The 6,000-nt window shown below is 36.4% G+C and overlaps 1 protein-coding gene across 2 annotated transcripts in view; it reads left to right on the top strand.

The window, feature by feature from the left end:
• Positions 1-6,000, top strand: part of LOC131687447 (kinesin-like protein unc-104) — a 153,330-nt gene continuing 147,330 nt past the window's right edge. For both annotated transcript variants that reach the window (XM_058971527.1, XM_058971528.1), the window contains exon 1: positions 1-198. The gene's annotated coding sequence lies outside the window, so the exon portion shown is untranslated. The remainder of the gene's footprint in view (positions 199-6,000) is intronic.

The following is a 6,000-nucleotide window of genomic DNA, read 5'->3' as shown; positions in this document are numbered from 1 at the left end:
TGACGTTGTCACTGCATGAGGAGAAAGGAAAATCGAATTTTCCTTCGTGAGTGCTTTTACATCCAAAGCAGGATAATTTTTTGAAGGTTCTTAAACGATAGTGAATTCAAGTGCTGGTGAGAACTACTAGTTGACAAGTGACTATTATACAAAAAACATTGGAAGTGCTCGTTATTTCAAGGATCTCCACTTTTCAAGGTAAGCTTGAACTCTGGCAATATGTTTGAAAATAGTCGATATTCCAAAGGGATATCCATTGTCTGATTCATGCTGCCCTCTTGTATCTTCAACAAGCTTTCAATATACGGCATAGTACCGTAAATGATTACATACTGAAGAACAGATAATATCATAACTTTTTATGAGTATCCAGTGCCATTTATGCCCTATACAATCAATTTTGTTGTGCAAAATAGTTTTTCGCGAATCGATCGATCTATTGCATCTGCTCTCTTCTTTCTCGCGAGTTATACGTATATAGGTAAGTATAGTACGTACGCGTTAGATCCAGCAAAGTGCCTGTTTCTTTCTGTGCAAACCTAGCAGAACATACCACAGACAGAATGCAGAATCAATTTTGTTGCGCAAGGATTTCCTGTAGTGTTATATAACTGATTTTCTCGCCTGTAATATGTTCTAAGAAATTCGTTCAACGTATCCGTGTTAACCGCTATGACAGACCATTATAATATTTAGTAGATAAGTAGTACTGTTGAATTGAAAAAAAAAATCAATAGAATATGTTTTAACAAACGTGACCGCGTTTATAGTTCCTTTATTAAATTTATTGGGTATTATAGCTCAACACGATAACATTTGCGAAAACATTAAAACTATTCACAGTAAAAAGCACGCTTTGGTAGATACTGCATTCCGTTACGGAGCTTCGATTTCGACAGACATCGCAGCCGATTATTAATGTACAGGACAATTGTAGGGCTAGTCATAGGACCCTACTGATTACTAGTACCGTTCTGTTCAACAGATTAAGACTAAATCGCCAGCCATCGGAAATCGAAAGTTTCTATTCAACACATCTATTAAGGATGGTATTTAACGGTTACATGTTATTAGATTGAACATTATCTTTGATGTCATCAGAAAGTTTTTAAATACATCGTATTACAAAGTTAAGAAAGCTTCGGATATTACATGCTTTTACGATTGTATGTATGTTTAGAATTTTCGTCCCTCTGGGTTGGATTGGTTATCTACATTACTAAATAAAAAGCGATTCCAAACGACATATGGGACTAGACGGAAAGCACCGCGAGTAATGGATGTTCGTTTTGTTTTCTGTGCTACATCCGAATTGGCATCATATTGCTTGCTAAAGAACCGAATTACAATTTCTCCCTTGGGGGACGACAAATACATTTCTTCGTTCTCGCTTTCTCGGTTGTCGGAAAATATGAAACTTTCTCGTTCGGTTATCTCCTCCTTTACTTCACGCTGTACAAATCTTTTCCAAGGTAATGTCCGTGAGTGCAGTATATTCCATCCATACAACTACTTCGGCCGTCGAATTGAAATTGAAGAAAAAAGCTTTGGTGTACGTGGGGGATTTCCTTGTTCCACGATAAGTATGTATACTTCGATTTCAAATTTCCTTCGCTGATAGTTTCATTCAAGACATCGAGAATGTTTTGCAGTAGAATACCTCTCTCATATTAGTATAGGGGTCTTGTTTCAACTCCAAGATTCCCAGGATTTCCACGGAAACATCTGCCGTTATTCTAAACAAAGTAACTAGATTTGTTCGCTATCTCATCGGTAGTATGCGTATCAATTTTGTGTTATAATTCTGTAAAATAAGCAATAATAAGGATTTTATGTAAGCAATCATTATTTGTGTCACGATTGGTTCTTACTATAAAACCAGAGAATGAGAAGATTATTTCGTTGTTAGCACCGCCCCAGGGATGACTGATACGGCCTGTTTGTTCATTTCGTGTCTTGTTGTCGTGCCATAGTGTCGTCGATATTAAGATTCGGTCGATATAGTTCGTTACCAGCATACCAGCTCGATTACATCTACTGCCTGTCGAACCACCAACGTATCGGATCTTTTCAGTCACCAGTACAATACATATCCCATTATGCAGTTTGGCTGCGAATTAAATAATTTGATGTTTTTTTTCACTAAATTAGGTTTAAAAATTATCAACAGTGAGAATTTAATATTCAAAAAACTTAGTATTTTATAATTGCATGAATTCTTACATAATTGAAGAAGTTTGATCTCCCATATGAAAATTTATCATGCGTATCGATGGACATTGATGTGAAATTCATATTTTTATGTAAAGCAAAAGGTGTCTTTAGTTCAGATTTGGTTGTCAAAATAATAGGGAGAAATTTTTTTTATTCAGTTTTCTGTGGTTCATCAATTCGTTGATTAGTTTTTGAGTTATCGTGTTCGCCAATTTGAAAAACGCGGTTTCGAGGAAAACGCTATTAAAGGGTATCCCACATAAAATTGCATCACGGAAAAAACGCTGTAGAAAATGATTTATTGTGTATTTTAGCTTGAAAATTTAGGTAGAAGTAATTTAGAGTGTATTATTTACACTGTATTTTTACCGCTTGATAGATATTTAATTTATTTCTTGGTTTCACTATAACTTATTTTCTCAGGGAAAAAAATTCAATATCGAGAAAAATAATAAAATTGAATGCGAGTAACCTACTATTGATAAATTCATTGATTGGGCCTATTCTAAATTCCCTAATCTAAGTTCCTGTGGGACATGATATAGATATCAAAGTAGGCAGAGACAAATACATTCATGTGTCATTGCAACGACCGGCAGTCACCTCTCGCCTTTGAGGTAAGATGTGTAATATACTAGTTCCGTGTGTTGGGTGATTCCTTGCAGTTATCGACAGTTCACATTGGCGACCAAGGCAGGGGTGCTGTGCGATCAGCAGCACACTATTTTTTAAGCAATGCATAGTATAGGAATCACCCAACACGACACTGAAAAATATAAATTCACGTAAACCAACAAGTGCGTGAGGTTTGTATTGGCCGGGACGGCTCCTTTTGAGTGAAAATCAATTGAGCGAAGCTGGACCACCTCTGGGTGTAGATTTTTGTCGTGACCAACGACTTACCTTTCAATATAGGGGCCCCTTTTCAAAATTTCGGAAGAAAAATGATGTAAGATTTTGAACGCTTATATCTTTTGTTGTACTAAATGGATTTAATCAATTGCTTCGGCATTTTGTCGGAAATATTTGTACCAATGTTGTATTAAATTTTGGCATATGTAGGACATTCATTATCAACGGAAAAATAGTGTTTTGAAAAATCTTTCGAAAACGACTCGGAAAAGTGAAAATTTTTAGCCCATCCCGCACAGAGCCGTCAATATGGTGCAGCAACCGAACAATAAAATAATGAAAAGTTTATATATAGGTCCACTACATGTTTGTTCCTATGATTATTCGTATTGGGTTGCTTGACGAGAGCAGTTGGTGGGGGAAAGCCAGCATATTAGTTTTGGTTATGCCATTAGAAGCCGGACTGAAAGGAAAGGCTCATGTACGCCACGAGAACGAGCGAGAAAGCGATAGTAGTGCATATTAGCGAAAGCGTTACGTACATTTTGAACTTTAATAACGTTTCTTTTACTAAACGGATTGCCAATCTTGTTTCATAAATCGGAAGGAAAACGTTCAACGCTTGCTACCGATACGTTGTTTGCTATATAAAATTTGCTTAAATAGTTCAAAAACTACTTTAAATGAGAATCAACATTAATGATAAAACCTATAAATAGGGGTGTCGCAGCTTTTCTCAAAGCCAGACGTGTGTAAGACGCAGTGCATAACAGACGTGCGTGGTCGTGAGAAGCTGCATCGGACGACCAATCAAATCGGCTACCACCGGAGAGAAGAAAAATGTTGGTGGACGTGGTGGCGGTGAGAAGTCCAAAAAGCCAAAGGCTAAGAAACGCAGTCACTGAAAAGGCGTTAGCAACTGCCACTAAAAATGCCACCAAAACATCGAAGGCTGCAGCGAACAAGCCAAAGAAGGCCGCCAAATCTGCCAAGAAAGCTGCCCGAAGAAGATAAGTAAATTCATGCGTCTCTAATGTTGCCAACAGTCCTTTTCAGGACTAACAACATACTTGTAAAGAATTAGTGGTGCTTATTTTCCGTTAGCGCTGTTAATTGTAGATGGATTTGTGTCATAGTTGTATGCGAACCGTCCTTAGGATGAATATATAATGGAAACAGAATTTTATTAGGAAATTCCCTTTATTAATTAGTATAATTAAAAATAATTTTGCAATTCCTTCCAAGAAAATCAGTGAATGCCACTAAGCGAAAGCTACACCAAAACGAATGATGAAAATATTTTCATTTATCGCACAAAAGGATGGCCTTCCATCTGCAACGAAAAGTTAATAAATAGGAACGCCTTGATGCAAAGCGTGCTCATTCGGTGTGAGCTGCGAAAGGGGAAAGATCATATGTATGTACGCAGTAAAAACAATCGTCGGCAAGGTTTGAATTGTTTCAAAAGATTCTCGTCTTGTATCAACATAGTTATCTACAAACCGTCCTCATTAGGACGAATGCAAAATGGAAAAAGAATTTAATTAGAAAATTTCTTGTATTAACTAGTATTAAGTTTGCGCTTGTTAATTCTTTACTTTTATCAGTGAATCATAAGAAAATGTTTTTCTAATCTACAAACCCGAAAGTTTTTGCAAATCTTTCCAAGAAAATCAGTGAATGTGGCAACTCTGCCACTAAGCGAAAGCGACACCAAAACGAATGATGAAAATATTTTCATTTATCGCACAAAAGGATGCCCCAGAGATGCCAGATTTGCAGACATGTCTGCAAATTCACAGATTTTAGCTGCAGATATTTACAGATTTTTGAAAATAAAGGCTTTTGGTTACACTAGTTTCAAATTACAGCTTTATCTACTTTAGGTTTTTCCTTCATAAAATCTTTCTCTCTACTTATCTTGGGCTATAAATGCATTATTTTTATTTAATGTAACGCATCATTTATAAGTCATTTTAGTCAAGAATAGTTTTCCTGACATTTTTGGTACTTCCCAGACATTTAAAATTATTATTGCAGACATTTGGAAAAAGTATCTGGCATATGGCCTTCCATCTGCATTGAAAAGTCTATAAATAGGAACACCTTGATGCAAAGCGTGCTCATCCGGTGTGAGCTGCGAAAGGGGAAAGATCATATGTATGTACGCAGTAAAAACAATCGTCGGCAAGGTTTGAATTGTTTCAAAAGATTCTCGTCTTGTATCAACATAGTTATCTACAAACCGTCCTTATTAGGACGAATGAAAAATGGAAAAAAGATGGGTTGGTAATGTATATGACATAACAGGGGTGTCGTGACCACACTTCGAAGTTATTTCAAATCTTGCAAAGCATAAATTGACATAATTTCAATGATTGTTCCTATATGATTGAAATGACAAATTTTCAGGTCAACGCGGCAATAACTTTGCAATTTAAAGAACAATTTTATATTTTTAGTTATCATATATTAACTGTCATCTCTTCCAAACAACTTAACTCTCTGCTGCCAACTCCGTGGTTTTGCAGGGTTAAGGAGAATCATTGTAAAATATCCAATACACGATTTTATGTTGTTACCTCCACTAAAACCACTTCAGAACACTCCCACCTGTCATACATGTACAATGTACATTGTCTGCTTGTTGAAATCATTATATGAAATTATTGACCTGTATTCAATGCGGAGAACTCGGTAATAAATTTGTTTTACTGAATACACTAATGAACGGTATCCCTAGGAAAATTTTGCTGAGCCCGGTGAATCGAACTTAATGCGTAAAATTTAGCCATTTGAAAAAGATACAAGCAGAATTTTAAGAATATGATCATCGTGGTTATGTCCCGGACATTACCCACCGCCGTGAATTCCCCCCTACAGTAAGTTGACCCACCAAGCGAAGACACCAACCACAAAGCGGAGAAAAATACC

Source organism: Topomyia yanbarensis, chromosome 3 (genome assembly GCF_030247195.1).
Source record: "Topomyia yanbarensis strain Yona2022 chromosome 3, ASM3024719v1, whole genome shotgun sequence".
NCBI classification, from domain to species: domain Eukaryota; kingdom Metazoa; phylum Arthropoda; class Insecta; order Diptera; family Culicidae; genus Topomyia; species Topomyia yanbarensis.
The sequence above is the reverse complement of the archived record's forward strand: the minus strand, read 5'-3'. Positions and strand labels throughout refer to the sequence as shown.